A 23,158-nucleotide genomic window follows, 5' to 3' on the forward strand; every position below is an offset into this window, starting at 1 on the left:
GTACCCTGGCAGCTTGGAGAACAGGCAACAGGGCTTTCTGGGTGAGTTGACCTCACTGAAGAAGCCCTAAGTGCAAATGTTGGCAGGAGGGACATGGGAGGCAGATGCAGGGACCCTCCTGCAATGGGCACACATGAGGCACATCATCCACCAACCGGCCAAGATGCCACGATTGATTATTCACTTGTTTGTCCTGCCCTATAGGGCAAGAATGGTTTTTCAACTGTGGCAGCTTTCCAAGGCCCTGGCAATGATCTCACCACTGAGAAGATGGAGACTCCAACAATGGCCATCACATTGCTGACCCCACTATGGCCACAATTTTGGCCTGAATGTGAAGGGTCTTGACACACTTTCTCCTTTGGTGAGCCTGGGATTTGGGATTTGAGATTCAGTCTCAGTGTCTTCAGGGTCCCAGGTATGTCCTTGTTTGAAAGTCCCAAATCCTTCTTCTTAAAAATTATACTTTATTTATATGAGAAAGAAGAAAGAAGGAGGCATGGAGAAAAAAAAAGAGAGGGAGAATGGGTCTGCCAGGGCCTCCGGCCAGAGCAAATGAACTCCAGACACAGGTGCTACCATATGCATCTGACTTACGTGGGTACTGGGAAATCGAACCTGGGTCCTCAGGCCTCACAGGCAAGTGCCTTAACCGCTGAGCTATCTCTCCAGCCCCCAGATCCTTCTTATGTCTACTCCACGTCATACAAACAGTGGACCCAGTACAGCCATTCTGACAGTGTTGAGAATGCAGCCTTTAAAGCTCAACTGAGACACAATGCCACCTTCCAAACATGATGGTCTCCTTCCTGGTCCATAAATTAATGTCAAAGGTAGACACACAATAAAACATCATAACCCTTGCAAAAAGAAAAGAAAAATCTTTGATCAAAGAAGAATGTTTGGTAAACTTGCCCAGAGTTAAACTAATTGGTTTGGGAGCAGATACAATCTCCCTAAGGTGCTGTGCTGCTAAATTAATATTGGTCAAGATGTTTGAAGTTCAGAAGAGAGCGGATTCTCAGAGGAGAAGCCTATTTGAATAATTGGCATCACGTGCTCTTCCCAGCACCGTCTCCCAACATCCAACCCGCCTGGAGAGATGAAAGAGACACTTCTCTTAAGTGGTCTGGCTCTACCGCCAATGTAGCCATTCTGGAAACCTTTAAGAACAGGTGGCTATGACCTTCCCTCAGAATGCAGTCTGCTTAGAACCTGCTCGGGGGGCAGCGGCCAGCCAGAGCAGAAGCGGGGGTGAAGGGCAGCCCCCTGTAGGGCCTGGGCAGCAGCAGCTTTCTTGTTCTCAGTGCTGTTTCTGGGCTGCAGGGCTGTCGTGTGGGCTGTGGGTAGGATGGCAGCACCCCTGGCCTCTACCCACTATGTGCCGAGGACATGTACCCACCATAGTCACAACCAAAGTAATCTGCAGATATTGGCCATTGTCCCCTGGGAGACCACAATCATCCCTGGTGGAAAAGCACTGGATCTTCCCAAGCAGTTCTTTGGTTCTGAACACATTTGGGTGCCCGTAACTTCAACTCAGGAATGTCCTTTTTCAAAGAATGCTCGCCTCTCTGTCCATGAGTAGTGCTAACCAGACTTACCTTACAACTGTTTTTTAAATAATTTTTTATTGACAACCTCCATAATTATAAACAATATCCTATGGTAATTCCCTCCCCCCTCCCACTTTCCCCTTTGAGACTCCACTGTCCATCATATCCCCTCCCCCTCTCAGTTTCTCTTTTATTTTGAAGTCATGTTCTTTTCCTCCTATTATGATGGTCTTGTGTAGGTAGTGTCGGGCACTGTGAGGTCATGGACATTTTGTGACTGGAGGAGCACGTTGTAAGGAGCTCTACCCTTCCTCTTACATTCTTTCTGCCACCTCTTCCACAATGGAAGGCCAGTCCGCAGTGTTGCAGCCAGTTTTGGAGCTGCATTTCCTGAGTGTTGAATCCTGATTCTGACACTTGTGCAACCTTGGTGGAGCCATGTCTACTCAGGATCCCCACCAGAAGGACTGGAGAACACCAGCTTTGTCTTTTTTTGAGGGGAGCCCAGCACCTAGCTATTTTCAGGGCACAGGATTCCAACCTACTACAACATCTTTTTGCTGTTGGTAGAATTCATTCAAGTCTTAGAAAGAACTAGAAGGCTGTTTCTGTCTGTGACAGGTATAGGGGCTCAAGGGAGTACATTGGGGACAGTCAGGCCAGCCCTACCCTAGCCCCATCATTGTCCAGGGTTCAGTATGGATTCACAATGCCTTAAAATCCTTTACTGTGACTTAGTCATTGTGGCAAGTCAAAGGTCAGAACAGACACAAACCTTTCTGCAAGGCAGCTATTGGAGCTGTAACGCCTCAACCAGTGAGCCTACCAAGCATAATAGCAGCAAAGCCATGTGGGCCCCTCCACTTCCAGAAATGTGACATGTGACGCTGCAGGGACAGATGACAACCACTCTGCCAGGTGCTCAACACTGAGGGACATGAGCTGTTAGGTCCTGTCTCTGATCGGTGGCAGAGAAGCTCTGTCATGACCCTGGGAAATGCTGTTCTCACTATCACGGGGCAGTGTCCCCCTTAGCACCACAAGCCAGCCTGGAACATGGTACTAAATCTCCTCACACTGCTTGTGTGTCATGTGGACGTGGCATCAAAGTGCTGTGTTTTAAAGTCATAGGAAATTGTCCATCTGTAGTGTTTATGTCACCAACTTTATGGGCAAAATGTATTCATTCAATGTTTTTATTCTTCAGAACTTTGTCATTTTCTCAAAAATAAATATTTCACAGGGCCGGAGTGATGGCTTAGTGGTTAAGGCACTTGCCTGCAAAGCCAAAGATTCCAGGTCCAATTCTTCAGGATCCATATAAGCCAGATGCACAAGGTGGTGCATGTGTTTGTAATTCACTTGCAGTGGCTGTAGGTCCAGGCTCAATCTCTCTCTCTGCCTCTTTTTCAAATAACTAAAAATAACAAACATATATATGTAATAAAAATATTTTATAGCTGGACATGCTGGCACACACCTTTAATCCCAGCACTTGGAGGGCAGAGGTAGGAGGATTACCATGAGTTTGAGGCCACCCCGAGACTACATAGTGAATTCCAGGTCAACCTGGGCTAGAGCAAGACCCTACATCAAAGAACATATTTCATTTATTCATTTGATAGATAGTGAGTATGGGTGTTCCAGGGTTTCTTGCCACTGTGAACGAATTCCAGACACATGTGCCCCTGCACATCTGGCTTTCCGTGGGTGCTGGGGAATCAAGCCTGGGTTGGCAGCCTTCGCGAGCAAGCATTTGAACCACTAAGCCATCTCTCAACCCCTCATTTTTTCTTAAATTATGTAAAAGCCTATTGAACAGTTTGAAAATCATTACAACAAAGGCAGACACCTGCAAGGAAGTCTGACATCCCCGCTCCTGTTCCTCCCTCCTGCAGACAGCCCTCCTAACATTAATACTTGGTTTTTCCTCCCATTCTTCCACATGAAAGATGGGCAAATATGTCTTCTTGGCATATTCATTTTTTTTAATTTTTTGATTTATTTGGAAGGAGAAACAGAGATAGTGGGTATACCAGGACCTCTAGCCTCTGCAAACAGACTCCAGACACATGTGCCACTTTGTGCTTAAGTGGGTACTAGGGAGTCAAACCCAGGTCATTAGGCTTTCCAGGGAAGTGCCTTAAATACTAAGCCACCTCTCCAGCCCCTAAGCATATTCTTCTTGTGAATGTCTGTATGGATGTTATATATATGTGGGAATGCACATATTACATGTGTGTCATGTTAAAAGCAGTATACCTATATTAATTATTTTCATTGTTGCTGAGACCACATACCTGAGAAGAGGGGGCTCAGGAAATGCCTGAGGGGCTAAAGGTATTTGCTTGCAAAGTCTGCCAGCCTGGGATCATTTACCCAGTACCCACATAAAGCTAGGTGCACAAAGTAGTTTACACATCTGGAGCTTGTTTCTAGTTTCTAGAGAGGACTTCCATTCGCTCTCTGCTTGAAAATAAGTTTTTAAAATATTTTTAAACCATGGGATTTTTTTTATAATCATGGAAAATGTTAATAAAAATTAAAAAATATATATTTTTAAAGCAAGGTGTGGTGGCATACACCCTTAGTTCCAGCACTCAGGAGGCAGAGGTAGGAGGATTACTGTGAATTTGAGGCCAGCCTGGGACTACAGAATGAGGTCTAGCTCAGCCTGGGCAAGGGTGAGACCCCACCTCAAATAAGACATATGTATGGGGCTAGAGAGATGGCTTAGTGGTTAAACGCTTGCTTGTGAAGGCTAAGGACCTCAGCTCGAGGCTTAATTCCCCAGGACCCATGTAAGCCAGATGCACAAGGGGGCACATGCTTCTGGAGTTTGTTTGCAGTGGCTGGAGGCCCTGGTTCTTTTGTGTGTGTGTGTGTGTGTATATATATATATATATATGTGATTTTTTTTAAATTAAAGGGGATGCAGTCCATCCTAGCAAATAAGGCTGTCACGTTGCATTCATCATCAGGAAGCAGACAAGAAACAGGAAGTGGAGCTTGACTATAAAATCTCAAGTCCTGCCTCTAATGACCCACTTCCTCCTAGAAGACTCCACCTCCTAAAGGCTCCACAACCTCCCAGAAACAGCACCCCCAGCTGGGTACCAAATCTTTCTTCAGGAGACATTTCACAGACCACAACAGCACCTCACATGCAGTGTGCTTCTTTCGCTGGATGTATAGAAGTCTGCAGCAGAAGATAGAAGGTTCTTGGTTTCTCAGATCCAGCTCTTTATCCCTTTTCACTCCACTTGTGACAACACTGAAGCCCACAGGTCAAGTAGAACCCAGGAGCTTATTGGTCCCTCCCAGGCAACCAGCCACTATGCCCAGAGAGATGCCTCCAAAGCCCACTGGGGCACTTTTATGCAGCCAGAATCTCCTCCACACTTCATCCAGAATGGGGCTGGAAGTGACCAAAGCAGCCCAAAGTCCAAAGTCCCTATCCCAGACAAATCTCCTATCAAGAACAGTGTGATGCCCTCCCATCTCTCCCATACAGACACTGAACCTACAGACTCTTCTCTTCCCAGAAGGGCTAGGGAGCCTGGAGGAGGAGAGACGGGTTTGCATGGGGCCATACTTAGTCATCTTTCTGGGTGACCCTAGGCTGGCCACCTGGCTATCCAGGTGCTCCTAGTTTCCACCTGTGAGCCAGGGAGCTTGTTCTACAGTCTCCTGCAGAGAAATCCTGGGGGACCTGGACAGGACTGCTTCCTGGCACACAGTTGTGCTCTATCTATATATGGCAGCCACTGTTCTTTTATTCTTATTCCAGTGGGGCACATTCAAGACACAGAGGCCCAAAGTTCAAGCTGTCACAGGCCAATGTGTGCCATAGGTGAGGATAGGTACCAATCAGGAGATGGGAGCCACCTTCTCAACGGGTCTCCCCAACTCAGATGGAGCTGATTCAGCCCAGGGTGAGTGGTGAGAGCTTCCAGCAAAGGACATAAAAGGTGACAGTTCTCTCCCTGGAGCTGCCCCTCTCGGGCCAATTCCTCTGATCCTCCAGTGCAGGATCAGAAGCACAGGCCTATGTTCTGGCTCCTCCAAGCCCCTTCTTTCCTTGTGGTGGGATTGTTTCCTGCACTGTCCTCTTCAGTGGCCACCTGCTACTCACGTGATACCTTGTGCATCTCCACAGCACCAATTCTGGAGATGAAATGCTCATGTTTCTTTATACAAAATTTGCCAAATCAAGAAACTCCGATATGCACACGTGCGTGTGAATACACACTTACAAATAAGTAAACCATGTCTCCTAGGATCCAGGGTTTTACAGGCACCGAAGGGCTCAGTGTGTTCTCCCCAAATGGCATGGCCAGTGGGAGGCACCAGAACCCATCTAGGCCTTCCCCAGCACTTAATTAAACCTGTGTCAACTGTGCCCCAGGAGAAGGCTCAGAGCCCACTGCAGGCCTTGCTGGAGGCAGTGCAGCCGGGCACTTATGCGAAGGAAGCATCCCAGACCTCAGGGACACTGCCTGAGTCTTCGAGGATGGAAAGTCACCTGATTCAGGTCTACAACAGAAAAGCCTAGAGACTCCAATCCTGGAGAGAAGAGCTAGCATTCTCACTTGGATGCTAAATGATGAGTGTGGGCTAGTGGATGGGTTTCAAGCCTCAATTTGCTGCTATCCTAGCATCTCTTGTGGTTCTGGGAAATGATCATGACAGAGGCTGAAGATCCCTGGTTAACTTATGAGAAAAGTTAATAAAACATGGATCTTGGGAGTCAAAAAAAAAAAAAAAGTCAAAGCTTCTGGAAGAGATGAGAGGGATCAGCTACCCCAACCTCTCTTATGTATAGGGCTGCTCATTGTTAAAGCCCCATCCTTTCACCTATCATCTATCAATTGCTTCTGAAAGAAGGTAACTGACTCTCAGCTCAGTTCAGAGGTAGGAGGAAACTGTATCGCCTTTTTTCTTAGGATAAAAAGAAGCCTCGAGATGTGGGCTAGGTGGCATTCTTGGGGAGATGGCTGTTTGAACATGAATTAGACCACAGAGGACAGCAGCTCCTCTCCTCCGCAAACAACCTGATCTGGATTCAGGTCTCAAATCGCCCCTGCCCAGGGGAACTGGACCACAGGACTTCTGAGCTCTAGGACTGGGCTCCTTTCCCTCGGTAAAGCTGAGGTGTCCATACATACCTCAGGCCATCATGAGATGGTAGGAGGGAGCTCCTGGAGAGTCCCTAAGCAGAGACCCAGCACACAGAAACGCTGACCATTACTTGCTGGCCATTGACTGAAAACTCTGCTACACACACACACACACACACACACACACAAACACATACACACAAATAAGTAAACCACATCCCCCGGGATCCAAGATTTTACATGCACCGAAGGCCTCAGTGTGTTCTGTCCCTTGTTACATTGATTATTGGTAGGGAGAAAGCATGTTATAATTTTAAGTTGCATGAATTATCTTTGAGACTTTTTTTAAAGAAAAGCTTTCTATGACTATATTTGCCTTTGTTTCTGCTTGTATAGAAATTAAATTTTTTGCCTTTTCCTGCAAAATTATTTTTTATAGCCAACTGGAGCATGATAATAATACTTTGTACTTTTGCAGGGCCTTTTATCCAAGAATCTCAAAGCACTTCATAAACTTTAATTAATTCTTGCAACAAGCCCCGTGAGGTAGGTAAGTATTATTATCCCCATTTTACAGATAAGGAAAGTGAGACATTGAGAAGTTAAGTAATTTGCCGAAGGCCCCAAAGTAGTTAGAAGCTAAGTCTGAACAAGACCGCAGAGTGCCTGTCTTGGGCCTCGCTGGGCCCGCTGGGGCTGCCCTGCTGGGCTCCCCCGCCCTGGGCCATGATTGATGGCGAGCTAGCGCTCAATCAATTGTAGCGCCTGTGCTAAATACATGTTGTGGGGCTTAGAGGCGTTACGGGGAATTACTTAGGCTGACTCATACTTCACTGCTGGGTACTGGATCGTCTTCAGGGGAGCGGAGCAGAGGCTGCAAGCCCACTTCCCACACCTCAACGTTCCTGTGGCATAGTTGTTTCCCTAGCAAACTCCCTTTACATGGACTGGATTGAGCCTGTGTTATATACAAACAAATGCATTGCTCAGGGCTTTGGGGTCTGTGACTTGTCCTCAAAACAAAATTTTTCAGGTTTTTTTTTTTTTAACATAGGGTTTCACTCTAGCTCAGGCTAACCTGGAATTCACTATGTAGTCTCAGGGTGGCCTCAAACTCATGGTAATCCTCCTGTCTCTGCCTCCCAAGTGCTGGAATTAAAGGTGTGTGCCACCACGCCCAGCCTTCCTTTCTGTTATTTCTTTTTTCTTTTTTTAAAGTAGGGTTTCATTCTACCCCAGGATGACCTGAAATTTTGCTATGTAGTCTCAGGGTGGCCTTGAACTAAGGGTGATCCTCCTACCTCTGCCTTCCAAGTGCTGGGTTTAAGGGGTACGCCACCACACTTGGCTAAAACAATTTTTTTTAATTATTTATTTGTGAGTAGAGAGACTATGAGCACAATAGAGACTCTTTTCACTGCACACAAACTCCAGATGCATATGTCACTTTCTGCATCTGGCTTTAGGTAGGTACAGGGGAATCAAACTCAGGCCAGCAGGTTTTACAGGAAAATGCCTTTAGCCACTGAGCAATCTCCCCAGCCCAACTGTTTTATTTTAAGACAATATCATGTATCCCAGGCTGGCTGCAAGTTTGATATACAGCCAAAGATGATGTTGAACTCCTGAGCTTCTGGCCTCCACCTCCTGAGTGCTGGGATTAGAGGCATGCGCCACCAAGCCTAGTTTATGCAGTGCTGGGAATCCAACCCAGGACTTCATGCATGCCAGGTCAGCACTCTACCAACTGAGCTACAAAATAAATCCTTATGAGCCGAGTGAGCATAGTGGCACATGCCTTGAACCCAACATTTGGGAGGCAGAAGTAGGAGGACTGCTGTGAGTTCAAAGCCATCCTACGACTGTGTAGTGAATTATAGGTAAGCCTGGGCTAGAGCAAGACCATACCTCATAAAGAAAATAAAAGTAAAAATAAATCCTTATGGCAAGTCTCTGAGTGACTGTTGTCCCTGCCTTACACACGAGGGGAAAAGTAAGGCTCACAAAGTGGCATGACCAAGGTCACACAGCTGACCTGGGATCCCAAACAAATTACAGCTCAGACGTGACCATGCCGGTCTATTGGCCCCATGAGAACAGGATCTGGAAGCAGCTCTTGCCACCCAACCAATAGGCACTTGGCCGCAAATTGTGTTGCAGAAGGGGTAGGGATTCTCCGGTGACATTTCCAAGGGACATGGGGAAGGAAAGCCTTTTTATGGTGACTGTGAGCTGGGCAGAGCTGGGAGCTTTGGCTGTTGGACACATGGATTCCCACAGGTCCCTCTTAGTGGGTCTGCGAGAGTGTAAATTGCAGAAAGGAAAATGCTCCCCCCAAAGAGTCCCAGCATTTGGATGTCTCACCTGCCACCTACCCTTGCTCAGCGGCCTGTGTCACGCCTGCAGCTTAGGCTCAAGACACTGACCCAGAGCAGACTGCAGACTTGCTCTCCTCCAACATAACTGTTGAAGTCTGACAAGCCTAGATTTGAGGCCTGGTTCTGTACTCACATGTGGTTAATCTTGGGCAAGTCCCAACCTCTCCCTGCCTCAGTTTCCTCCTCTATAAAAGGAACTGTCTCAAGGATCAAATGAGTTAGCGCACGCAAATGCCACAGCATAGAGTCTGGCATAGAGTAAGTGTTCCGTAGTCAATGTCTGGTTGTCCTTCTCCCCAGCCAGCCATCAGCATATTTTCCTAATAGCTGATTGACTCAGAACATTGAGTCCGGTCCCCCCACCCCCACCCGTGGCCTTCACTAAATTGGCCCAGACCATTCAGCCTACTTCCTCCTAGCAGCTGCTCCTGGGCTGTGTGATAGCTCACGGGGCCAGAGGATCAGTGGGGTCACCTGCAGCGGGATGCCACACTGGTCCCTTCCAGATTCCTGCCTGTTAAAACAGGCTGTTGGACATGAGAAGAGCCAGGCCTACAGGCCTGCATGCTCAGAAACTTCCAGCAGTGTTGATCAACCTGACAGCATTGGAATTAGAGCTCTGCCTTGGGAACTGGGGTGTCCCCGCCCCACCCTGTCAGGTGATGGGGAAGCATTGCGAGCTTCCTCAGGTGCAGCAAATCTGGGAGAAACTAACAGATTTTTCAGCTGGATTCTCCCTTTAAGAGTGAGAAAGGAGGAATAGAGAGATGGTTCAGTGGATAAAAGTGCTCAGAAATCATGGAGACCTGAGTTCAGATTCCCAAGAGCCACATAAAAGCCAGTTGTGGGGCTGGAGAGATGGCTTAGCAGTTAAGGCGTTTGTCTGCAAAGCCGAAGGATCCAGGTTTGATTTTCCTAGGACCCACATAAGCCAGATGCACAAGCATGTGTCTGGAGTTCGTTTGCAGTGGCTTAAAGCCCTGGCACACCCATTCTCTCTCTCTCTCTCATAAATAAATGAATAAATTTTTAAAGCCAGTTATGGTGGAACGTGCCTGTAATCACAGCACTGGGGAGAAAAAGATAGGAAGCTTGCTGGGCCATATTGGCTAGCTAGTCTCACGAATCTGTGTTCTCCAGGGTTAGTAAGAGACACTGTCAAAAAATAAGGTTAGATGAGCCTAGTGTGGTGGTGCATGTCTTTAATTCCAGCACTTGGGAGGCAGAGGTAGGAGGAGTCATAAGTTCAAGGCCACCCTGTGAATTCCAGATCAGCCTGGGCTAGAGTGAAACCCTACCTCAAAAAATAAAATAAGGTTGGGAGGAGCATTCCTGGAAGGTTAAATATGATCCTAACATTGTAGTTGGTTAAGCTCAGCCCCCAAACTTGGCATCATAGCTAGCTTCTTTTTGAACCAGCCCTAGTCCAGGCCAATGAGCTTGTAGGCCAGCTAGACTGGAGCACACACAAAAACAAAACAAGAGAGACCCTGTCTCAGATACTCTGAGGTTATTCTCTGACCTCCATTCTGGCTGTGATGTGCATACCCATGCGTGTGCACACACATGTACATTGTACACATATGCACACATGCACAAATAATAATAGTTTGTTAAAAATAAGGTGGGAAATAATTGAGGAAGACATCTGATAGCGACTTCCGGTCTCTACATGCACGTGCATGCATATGCCCCTGTTCACACATGTGTACCCACATACGTATGAACACACATTTATGTATGTACGAACACCACACACACATATACACATGCCAAAAACAGTGAACTTCTTGAGTGTCCAACACTGAAAGTTCTGGCAAGCCCTACACCCCACCTGCAGTCTCCCCTTTGTCTTCCCTGTTCCTACTCCTGTTGCAAACACCCTTTCTCAGGGCGGCTCGGCGTCTGGGCACTGGCATGCACACGCGTCCCTTGAGGCGTGTTCAGTTAGCACCTCTGCATCATGAGCTTGAACGACTTGGCGGGGGCGGTATGTGTGTAGGAAGGCGGACGGGCTGTAGTCCCCACCTACGCACCTTGTCTGCTGTCTTCTCAGCCTCATCCTCAGAGTTGGCCTGTCTCGGGCTGGTCTTAGCCAACCCCACCCAAGCCTGGCTGCAGAGGAGGAGGGCTGTCCTTCCCGGATCCCGGAGCTGTCTTCTTATCTAAACAGCAGCAGGATTACACACACATTTGCTAGACAGCCTGGAGGACCCCGCCCTTGGGCAGGGAATGGTTCCACTGGAGGAACTTCGCTGCCGTGGGTCCTTCTAGAAGCTCCAGGACTGTCAGAGAGTGTATGAGCACTGTGTGTGTATGCATGTTCGTGTACATGTGTATGTGTGTACACCTGAGTGTGGCCTGTCGGCTCCAATATGAGAAACTAAACTCGAGCCACATCACAAGGTTCAGTCTGGCGGTGGGTCCATTTCTCCACCTCTGTGATCAGAGTGGAGGTGACTAAAAATTGCAGGCCCCAAACCTCTCATGTCTAAATGTCACACTTATTTATGATTAGAAGAATTTTAAATTTGTTTTAGAAAATGCAGAGGAATGTGCAGAGAAAAGTGAGATCGTCTGAAGTCCCACCATGGGGAGCAATCACGCCAATAAATGATTTGCAAGGCCCCAGGGGCCAGAGGGGGCAGATCACAGCGTTCTAGCATTCCAGGGGTCAAGGTCAGGTGGTCAAGGCCAGCTCTCCAATCTGAACTTCACCCCAGTCACGAGAGTACCAGAAACTGTTTATGTTTTATGCCTTCCTCCCAATATTACATTCTTCATCTCCAACTAACTCATATTCATTTGTGTTCTGCTTTCTGTGTGAAACCTTGTGTTACAGCTGGGTATAGTGGTATATGCCTGTAATCCCAGCACTTGTGAGGCTGAGGCAGGAAGACTGCAAGTTTGAGGCTACTGTGGGCTACATAATGAGACTGTCTCAGAAAATAAACCACAGACACAAAAAAAAAAACAGCTACCATCACAAAACTTGTGTTGAAACTTTTTACCTGATCATGGAGCATTCTTTGAAGATCATCTAAGATTCTCAACAAGCTAAAACTGAACTACAGATGACATGCATGGGCATGTACTCACAGGACTGAAGATATGCCACAGAAATACTTGCACTCCATATTCTCAGAATCTCTATTCACAGTAACTAGGAAGTGACCTCTACCTAGATGTCCATGAATAGAGGACTGGGTAATGAAAATGTAATACACACAGTGGCATTTTACTTAGCTACAAAAAAAAATGAAATTAAGAAATTTGATCTGGCTGGGTGATGTGAATTTGAGGCCACTATAAGACTACATAGTGAGTTCCAGGTTTGCCTAGGCTAGAGTGAAACCCTACCTTGAAAAAACAAAAAAAGAAAGAAAGAAAGAGAGAAATTTGTGCTGGAAAGATGGCTTAGTGGTTAAGACACTTTCCTGCAAAGCCTAACAATCCAGGTTTGATTCCCCAGGACCCACATAAGCTAGATAAACAAGGTGGCACATGTATCTAGAGTTTGTTTGCAGCAGCTGGAGGCCCTGGTGCACCCATTCTCTCTGTCTCCCTTCTCTCTGTCTCTGCTCGCAAATAAATAAATGAATAAAAATATTTTTTAAAAACCCAAAGAAACCAAATTCTTTTTTATATACTTTTATTTATTTATTTGAGACAGAGAGGCAGATGTGTGTGTGTGTGTGTATGTGTGTGTGTGTGAGAGAGAGAGAGAGAGAGAGAGAGAATGGGCACACCAGGGCCTCTAGCCACTGCAAACAAACTCCAGATGCATGCGTCACTTTGCGCATCTGTCTTTACATGGGTGCTGGGAAATTGAACCTGGGTCCTTTGGCTTTGCAGGCAAGTGCCTTAACCACTAAGCCATTTCTCCAGGCCAAGAAACCTAATCCTTGACATACTAATACAAAAACTTTATGAGAGAATGATTCCAGCCTGTGAAGGTCATGTAACTTATTTGGTACCCACTACTGGGCTTTATGAAAAGAGATGTCAAAACTGGAGGGCTCTGTGCCTTCCAAAAAGCTGTCTCTGGGCAAGCTTCTCCTCCTCAGAGCCTCTGCCAGTAGTTCGTGGCTCCCTTGGTCATACCAGCTGCATGTGTGTCAACAGCAGGGGATAGGAGCCCTAGACCTAACTCCACACTGCTGCGTGTAGCAGCCTGAGGCTTTCTTGCCTGAGCCTCAAACCCGGTGAAGCCTGGGTGCTTGATTTGCTGCAGGGAAATATAATATAATATAAGGCAGAGCTGGAGTCTACTGGGAAGAGATTTGAGCATGTATTTAAGCTCAGGGAGAAAGGCACTTGGGGAAAGAATGGGGCACACCAACGCATGGGTGTGGGCTTCTCAAGAGAGCCCCCTTCATTGTGTTTACTGCAGCTGTGTACAGGGCTGGGCAGAAGACTCAGCAGTTAAGATGCTTGCTTCTTTATAATAGCCATATGTGGGATTTGGGTGGCTTCTGAAGTTCCATCTCAAGGATTGCTAAGGAACTTAAATGAGATCACAGGAGCTCCTGGGATGCACTGGATGGGATCACAGCTGATAAGGGAAAACCCTAGGCCTGTGGTTACATGAGAAGTAAAGATGCTTTTACTGTAAACTAAAGTTTATAGTCTTGTTTGTTAGGTTATCAGAAAATTTCAAGTTTATAGTTACAAAAGGAGAAAGGCTACATATGTTCAGGCCTTAAGCATGGTTCATTACTATTTTTACCTTCTTATTTGAAATATGTCATATAAAAGGATTATTTCTGTCCAAGGCTCAGGAAACATTGCAGAAAAGATGGTGGAATGAGTATAAGAGCCACTAAAACACACACACACACACACACACACACACACACACACACACAAAAGGAATATTATATTGCCTCTATATAGGCAACATTCACAGCCTATTTTAATTCTATTGGGATCCTTGACTCCCAGCTGGTGAGAGATTTCAACCAGACTGCAGGGTAAGGAGCTCCTTCCTTTTCTCTTTAAGGTTTTATTGACAATATCCATATATATATAAAGACAATATATAGTGATCATAACACCCTCAAACCACCCTACCTTTCCCCCTCCAGAATCCTTCTTCCACTAAATCCCTCCACTGGTCGTGGTGGCGCATGCCTTTTATCTCAGCACTCCTGAAGCAGGGATAGGAGGATTGCTTGAGTTCAAGGTCAGCCTGGGCTATCTCTCTTCTATCTTTTCTTATTTTTGTTTTTAAGGTAGGGTCTCACTGTAGCTCAGTCTGACCTGGAATTCACTACGTCTGCGTCCCAAGTGCTGGGATTAAAGGCAGGCACCACCACGCCGGGCCTAAATAAAAATAATTTTTTTAAAAAAAGGCCAATCTGTTGGGCTTGCCTCAAAAAAAAAAAAATAGACATGAACTCAGGGTTTAGGATTCAAGGACTTCTCCTGAACCCCCAAAACCCCACTACATAAGCAAGCATCTTAAACTGCTAAGCCATTTCTCCAGCCCCTCTCTTCTATTTTTTTAAGAAACATTTTTTATTGACAACTTCCATAATTATAAACAATAAACCATTATAATTCCCTCCCATTCCCTATTTCCCCTTCACCAATCCACTCTCCATCATGTTCTCTCCCCATCTCAATTAGTCTCTCTTTTATTTTTTTATTCTGCATTTTTATTTATTTATTTGAGAGTGACAGAGACAGAAAGAGGCAGAGAGAGAGAGAGAATGGGCATGCCAGGGCTTCCAGCCACTGCAAACAAACTCCAGACGCGTGCATCAACTTGTGCATCTGGCTAATGTGGGTCCTGGAGAATCGAGCCTCGAACCAGGGTCCTTAGGCTTCGTAGGCAAGCACTTAACTGCTAAGCCATCTCTCCAGCCCTCTCTTTTATTTTAATGTCATCACCTTTTCCTCCTATTACCCTCTCTGTTCTATCTTTTTTTCTCATCTGAGATTCTTTAAATTTAAATTTATTTATTTATTTTATTGACAACTTTCATAATTGTATTTAATATCCCATGGTAATTCCCTCCCCCCCCCCCATTTCCCCTTTGAAACTCCACTCTCCATCATTTCACCTCCCCATCTCAATCAGTCTCTCTTTTATTTTGATGTCAGGATCTTTTCCTCCCATTATGACGGTCTTGTGTAGGTAGTGTCAGGCACAGTGAGGTCATGGATATCCAGGCCATTTTGTGTCTGGGGGGAGCACATTGTAAGGAGTCCTACCCTTCCTTTGGCTCTTACATTCTTTCTGCCACATCTTCCACAATGGACCCTGAGCCTTGGAAGGTGTGATAGAGATATTTCAGTGCTGAGCATTCCTCTGTCACTTTTTCTCAGCACCATGATGCCTTCTGAGTCATCCCAAGGTCACTGCCATCTGAAAAGAGAAGCTTCTCTAACCAAAAGTGAGAGTAGGGCTGAAAAGATGGCTTAGCAGTTAATATATTTGCCTGCAAAGCCAAATGCACAAGGTGACACATGCATCTGGAGCTTATTGACAGTGGCTGAAGGCCCTGGCATGCCCTTTCTCTCCCCGCCCCTCCCTCTTTCTATCTCTCAAATAAATAAAATAAAATAAATTTTTTTTTAAGTGAGAGTGGACAGAGCGAATTCCAGGTGAGCCTGGACTAGGGTGAGATCCCACCTTGAAAACCTGAAAAAAAGAAAAACAAGTGCTATGAGCACCTATGGAAGAGGCTGTGGCCACTGGGATGACGACTGCCTTCCAGAGGAGCAAGCCACAGGTTGTGGCTTTGGCCCATGACCTTAAAGCCCCCGGTGAGTGGCTACCTGTGGTGGTTTGATTCAGGTGTCCCCCATAAACTTAGGTGTTCTGAATGCTAGGTTCCCAGATGATGGAGATTTGGGAATTAACCCCTCTAGGAGGGAGTGTGTTGTTGGAGGCAGGCTTATGAGTGTTATAGCCAGTTTCCCCTTGCCAGTGTTGGGCCCACTCTCCTGTTCCTGATGTCCACCTTATGTTGGTCACGGGGTTATGTCCACGCTCTTCTCATGCCATTGTTTTCCCCTGCTATCGTGGCTTTCCCTCAAGCCTATAAGCCAAAATAAACCTCTTTTTCCCACAAAAAAAAATAAATAAATAAAGTGAGAGTGGGATGGAAAGTTAGCTTAGCAGTTAGGGCCCTTGCTTGCAAAGCCAAAAGATCCAGGTTCAATTCCCCAGGACCCACATAAGCCAGATGCACAAGATGGCGCATACATCTGGAGTTCGCTTTCAGTGGCTGGAGGCCCTGGTGTGCCTGTTCTCTCTATCTGCCTCTCTCTCTCTCCCTCTCCCTTTCTTTTGTCAAATTAATTGATTAATTAATTACAGTAAGCCAGGAGTGGTGGCGCATGCCTTTAATCCCAGCACTTGGGAGGCAGAGGTTGGAGGGTTGCCGTGAGTTCAAGGCCTCCCTAAGACTACACAGTGAATTTCAGGTCAGCCTGGGCTAGAGCGAGACCCTACCTTGAGAAACCAAAAAAAAAAAAAAAAAAAAAAGTACCATTAATGAGCATAAACATAAGTACTTAGAGGGTAGTTTGATGGACATAATATATGCATTTAGCCATGGATCTGGCCTCAAATCTAATCAGAGATCAGTTGTGTTACCTCCAAACAGACATGCTACCAGCTCATTCACTTAGCCTGGCAAGGCAGCCAAAGAAATTTCAGGGTACACTGCTGGTTAAAATCATTAATGACTTTTCTCCCCCAATAGGCATTATAGGTCGTTCCAGCATCCTGACAGCCAGTCAACAGAGAGGAGATTTCCAGCTCAGCTCCAGTTGATTTCTCAGTGATCTGCAGCCCAAGAATATAATGTCTTCAGCAACACAGTTTTATTATGTAGTACTAGTGAACAGCCAAGAGCCTTGGCAATAGCCTATAGTGTTTTGGAGACACAGGGGTCTCCTTGACCAACAACGCAATGGAAATTATCCCACCCCTAGCACTGAAATTTTCTTGTAACAATCTAAGCTTCTGGGCACAGCATTATCCATCCCACAGAGTGCTTCTGCCAGAACTCTGTCTTTTTTAAAAAACATTGATCTGGAGAGATGGCTTAGCAGTTAAGGCACTTGCCTGAAAACCTAAAGGACCTTAGTTCAATTCTCCAGGACCCACATAAGCCAAATGCTCAAGGTGGTGCATGCGTCTGGAGTTCGTTTGCAGTGGCTGGAAGCCCTGGTGTGCCCATTCTCTCTCTCTCTCTCTCTCTCTCTCTCTCTCTCTCTCTCTGCCTCTTTCCCTCTCTCAAATAAATAAAAATAAATTTAAAAATACATATGTGTCACTTAGCTAGCAAAGAAGTAGGCTTCCATATGATTTATTCATAGCATCTTTAATTTCTTAATACTTTATTTTATTTACTTACTTGAGAGAGAGAGAAGCAAATAGTGAGAGAGAATGAGCACACCAGGGCCTCTAGCCCTGCAAATAAGCTCCAGATAAATGCACCACATTGTACATCTGGTTTATGCGGGTCCTGGGGAATCAAACCTGGGTAATTTGGCTTTGTAGGCAAGTGCCTTTACTGCTAAATCATCTCTCCAGCCCATCTTTAATTCTTTTTTTTAACTAAACAACATTTACTTTTCACTAAAACCTTATCTGGAGGACATAACTAAATTGTGTCATCAACCCTCACCTCATCTTGAAGGGTTAGTTGAGTGAAAAGTAATAAACCAGATCTGAATTGCCTGAAGGACTAGAACCAACAGTACTGGCAAAGAACAATTTCCACTAAATTATAAAAATGTTTAAGTAAAAAAAGAAAAGGGCAATGGAGGTTTCAGATGAAAAAGATTCTCATGTTTCGTCTAATACATTCAATCTTGGCTAGAGTGTAACAAAATGGAAACAGGACTGCTATGATACAAAATTTCCACGCTGTACACACCTGTGTTCCAAGCCCACTCCCGGCCCCCTAATGCTTCCAACTCATTTCCCAGCCTGTTGGGCATGCCGATGAAGGAGCACGCAGACCTTCTCTTTAATCCAGTCTTTGTTATAAGGCTGGTGTGTCTGGGTATCAGCTCAGTAAACAAGGCAGCTGAGATCTGTCAGATCATCAATAAAATCAAACAACGGAAGCCGGCTGCAGTGGCGCACACCTTTAATCACAGCACTCGGAAGGCAGAGGGAGGAGGACTGCCTTGAATTCAAGGCTGCCCTGAGACTTTATAGTGAATTCCAGTACCCACATAAAGCCAGATGCACAAGGGGGTGTATGCGTCTGGAGTTTGTTTGCAGGAGCTAAAGGCCCTGGACTGCCCATTCTCTTTCTCTCTATCTTCCTCTTTCTCTCTCTCTATCACAAATAAATAAAATATTTTTAAAAAGTAGTCTATCAGGCCAGGCGTGGTGATGCATGCCTTTAATCACAGCACTCAGGAGGCAGAGGAAGGAGAATTGCCATGAGTTCGAGGCCACACTGGGACTACACAGTGAATTCCAGGTCAGCCTGAGCTAGAGTGAGATCCAACCTCAAAAAACAAAACAAACAAACAAATAAATAAACAAAAAGTAGCCTATCAGGTGAAAGAAACAGATGACTGATAACACATAGACATGGTCCAGTTAGATGGATGTGGAATCCCATGGGCACAGCAGGAAATACTTCTAGTTACTGAATCATAGGTGCAGAGGGGACAGGGAAGAGCTGGATACTAATCAAGGGCTGACCACTTCAGGGTTCTTCCAAAATTACAGCAATCAGCATGGCCCTGACACTTGAATATCAACGCTCATGACTTTGACTATTTTTTAAAAAAATATGAAATGCTTCACAAATTTGCAGATCATCCTTGCACAGAAGTCATGCCAATCTTCTCTGTAGCATTCCAATTTCAGTATATGTGCTGCTGAAGCGAGCATGATTTTAACTATTTTTTTAAAAAAGCAGAGATAGCTAGGTGTGGTGGTGCATGCCTTTAATCCTAGCACCCAGGAGGCTGAAGTAGGAGGATTACCATGAGTTTGAGTCCAGCCTGCGACTACTTAGTGGATTCCAGGTCAACCTGGACTAGAGAAAGACCCTACTTCAAGAAAAAAAAAAAAAACATAAATAAATAAATATAAAAATAAAAAGCAGAGATGAAAGAAGCAAAGCATTTGCAAGAGGAATCCTTGTACACTATTGGTGGGAATGCAATCTGGTCTAGCCACTGTGGAAATCAGTGTTTAGGTACCTGAGACAGCTAAAAGCAGATTTACCATATGACCCAGCTATACCACTCCTAGGCCTATATCCTAAGGACTCGTCACACTACCTGAGAGAAAAATGTACATCCAGGGCTGGAGAGATGGCTTAGTGGTTAAGCACTTGCCTATGAAGCCTTAAGGACCCCGGTTCGAGGCTCAATTCCCCAGGACCCGCATTAGCCAGATGCACAAGGGGGCACACGCATCTGGAGTTCGTTTGCAGTGGCCAGAGGCCCTGATGTGCCCATTCTCTCTCTCAGTCTGCCTCTTTCTCTCTCTCTGCCCATCACTTTCAGATAAATATTTTTAAAAAATGCACATCCATGTTTACTGATGCTCTAGTCACAATTGCTAGGAAATGGAACCAACCTAGATGTCCCTCAACTGATGAATGGATAATGAACATGTGGCACATTTACACAATGGAGTTCTACTCAGCAGTAAAGAAAAATGAAATTTGCAGGGAAATGGGTGGATCTGGAAAGGATTATACTTATGGAGAAGGCCCAGAAAGCCAAATGCTATATGTTCTCTCCATATGTGGAGCCTAGCTACAAATGTTTAGACTTGTATGTTAGTTGGTGTAAAAATCGGTAGCAGAGGCCAGTAAGCTAGAAAGGGGCTATAAGGGAGGGAAGAGAGAGGAGAACTTAAGGGGATGATATTGTGTGTGTGTGTATATATACATATACATATATATATATATACACATACACATATACACATACACACACACACACACACACACACACACATATAAAGATGAACAGATTACTGGGGGCGGAATGGCCTAAGTAAGGTCAGGGGAAGAGATTGAGTAAAGGAAGGGTGGGGAGAAGCGTTAATCAAAATCTAAGAGGATATGAATAACCCATATGTAAGCCTGCTTTTTTTTGGACAATGGCATACCCAGAAGCCATAGATTGTTAGTAGAAAAATTTCAGTGCCAAAGATGGGATACCTTCCAATGAGTTGTTGGCCAGGGAGGTCCCTGGTGCCCCAAAAACATTATAGTCCATCATCAGTGCTCTTGGTTTCCCACCAGGAATAGATGGTAAGACCCTATTGCTGAAGCTGCCCATGCTTGGGTTATAAGGTTACTGAGAAATCCTGTTGGAGCTGAGCTGAAAACCTCTTCCATGTAGACCAGCTGACAGAAAGCTAGAAAAAGCTATGCTGCATGCAGCCCTATGGGAGAGAAGTCATTAGTGGAGATAAACAACAGTGGCCACTGAAAGCCTTAAGTTTGGCCAGCAAGGCCAAATGAGCCAATGGTGCAATAGTGGCCTGTCTGTTATAGGGGAAACCAACTGCTCACTAATTGTACTGGAGACCCACTCCACAGGAGGGAATACATGCCTGATACTAAAAACCTACGATGGGGGAAAGCATGAGCCCTTGAGGTGTAAAACTTGCTGGTGTCTGGCTAAATTCATATATTATGCTTACCAAACTACCTGGCATGTACTTTTCTTAATGTGCATACTCATATATTAATGCTACTATCCCCTCTATTTAGAAAAGCTTCTCTTTTCAGATGGCAATGACCTCTGGGATAACTCAAGAAGCACCACAGTGCTGAGAAGAAGTGACAGAGGAGTGTTCAGCACTGAGACATCTCTACCATATTTTTCAAGGCTCAAGGTCCATTGCAGAAAAAGTGTGGAAAGAATGTAAGAGCCAAAGGAAGGGTAGGACTTCTTTAAAAACAATCTTTCAGACACAAAATGGCCTGGATATCCATGACCTCTCTACCTACTAATAATAGGAGGAAAATATGATGACATTTAAATAAAAGAGAGACTATTTGAGACAAGGAGGGGAGATGATGGAGAGTGGATTTATGAAAGGGAAGGAATTATCATGGTTCATTGTAATTATGGAAGTTGTCAATGTATTTTTTAAAAAAGCAGTCTTCCTATAACTGCTGTCATTCCCACTGTACACAATAGTAGGCTAAGGTAAGAGCTGTGATTGTCCATGCCCCATAACTATTCAGTGGAGACTCTGAGACTTGAATCCAAGCCTATCTGTCTCAAAGTCAAAGCCCTGTCCAGAGGAGAATTACTGGCCACAGCTCACCTGCTCCTGAATGGCTTCATGATGGTGGTTCTTAAAGCTGACATTTGCAAAGGACCCCAAGCACAGCTATGCTTGCAAGCCAGAGGCTGGACCTAGCCTTTTAAATTTATATTTATTTGTGTGGGATACACGTGTATGGGCACACATGCATGTGCATACATGCATATTGTGGCCACAGATATTCTTGGGCATTGTTCCTCAGACACTATCCCCCTTTTTATTTTTCCTAAGGTATGGTCTCATTCTAGCCCAGTCTGACCTGGAATTCACTATGTAGTCTCAGAGTGGCCTCAAACTTATATGATCCTCCTACCTCTGCCTCCCAAGTATTAGGAGTGAGCCACTACACCCACCTTTACCTTTAAACTTTTTTTCTTCTTTATTTTATTTATTTATTTATGACAGAGAGAGAAAGAGGAAGATAGAGAAAGAGAGAGAAAATGGGCAAGTCAGGGCCTCCATCTGCTGCAAATGAACTCCAGATACATGCACATCTGTGTTCATCCAGCTTATGTGGGTCCTGGGGAATCTTACCTGGGTTGTTTGGCTTTGCAGGCAAGTACCTTAACTGCTAAGCCATCTCTTCAGCCCTTAAGTCCAGCATTATATCCACCTTTCAAGGGGCAGGTTTTCTCACTGGCTTTCAACTCTCCAAGTAGGCTAGGCTGGAGTCCTCCTATTTCTTGCCTTCCCAGAGCTGGGAATATAAGCGTGCACGATCACACCTAGCTTTTTTTTTTTTTTTTTAACATGGTGTAATAGTTTGAATGTGTGTCCTCTGTAAACTCAGATGTCTTATTAAAATTGAATTTACAGGGCTGGAGATATGGCTTAGCAGTTAAGGTGCATGCCTATGAAGCCTAAGGACCCCGGTTTGATTCTCCAGGTTCCATGTAAGACAGATGCACATGGCGCATGCATCTGGAGTTCGTTTGCAGTGGCTAGAGGCCCTGGCACACCCATTCTCTCTCTATCTCTCTTTTCTTCTCTCTGTCTATAATAAATAAATGAAAATAAAATCATTAAAATTGAATTTGCAGCTTCAGCTCCTAGAAGGCTAACTGCTGCTACTGAGGGCGTGTCACTGGGGCAACTCTGGATTCCAGCCCAAAGGTGTGCAGAGAGCTGTGAGCTTGGGGGTCCTGCCCACAGCCCACTTGTGTTTGCTAGATGTTTGGTTGTTTCTGTGTGCTTGGGTCTGTGAAACGGAGTTAGCTCTTTCCTCCTGATCTGTAAGCTTGAACTAAATCCCTCCCTGCCATAAACTGCGTCTGTTTGGAAGATAGCAACGTGAAGCTGTCTGCAACACATAGGTTCAGAGAAGTTTGTACATCTGCTGTCAACGTTTATACCTCGGCCTAGGGCTGCAGTCTCCAATAGAACAAACACCAGCAGACATGGCTGTCGAAACGAACCTAAATCTAAGGTCCTTATGCTTGTAAGGAGGAACTTTCCAAGTCCAAGGTGCTGGGACTAAAGGCTTATGCCACCACACCTGGCAAAAGAGGAGTTTAGACTAGGAAACCAACTTGGCTAAAGTTGCATGAACAACAGAGCAGAGGCAGGGCTAGACCCCCGGCTCCTGACTCCCAACATGCTGCCCTGTGGCCCCCATGAGAAGCCTGGGATGCCCACGTGCCCCTTCGCAGGCCATGTGGTCAGGGCAATCCTCACTCCCTAAGTCTAAGCGCATGTGGGCAGTGACGCTGCAAGCAGCCTTCTCCACCTGTAGGTCAGTGGGCCACAAGGCTGCTCTGTGTGAGCAGTCCTCAGTGATGTCACCGGGAGTTGTCCACAGGTGACTTCATGGAAGTGAGA

General features: G+C 45.5%; 1 protein-coding gene and 1 non-coding gene across 2 annotated transcripts in view; both read right to left on the reverse strand.

Annotated features, from left to right (window-relative positions):
* LOC123460701 (myotubularin-related protein 11-like) overlaps positions 1-23,158 on the reverse strand; it is a 109,592-nt gene that overhangs the window by 61,809 nt on the left and 24,625 nt on the right.
* On the reverse strand, positions 18,825-18,931 carry LOC123461157. Its single transcript, XR_006637474.1, has one exon. It is a non-coding gene; the product is annotated as a U6 spliceosomal RNA (small nuclear RNA).

This window comes from Jaculus jaculus, chromosome 5 (genome assembly GCF_020740685.1).
Source record: "Jaculus jaculus isolate mJacJac1 chromosome 5, mJacJac1.mat.Y.cur, whole genome shotgun sequence".
NCBI classification, from domain to species: Eukaryota; Metazoa; Chordata; class Mammalia; order Rodentia; family Dipodidae; genus Jaculus; species Jaculus jaculus.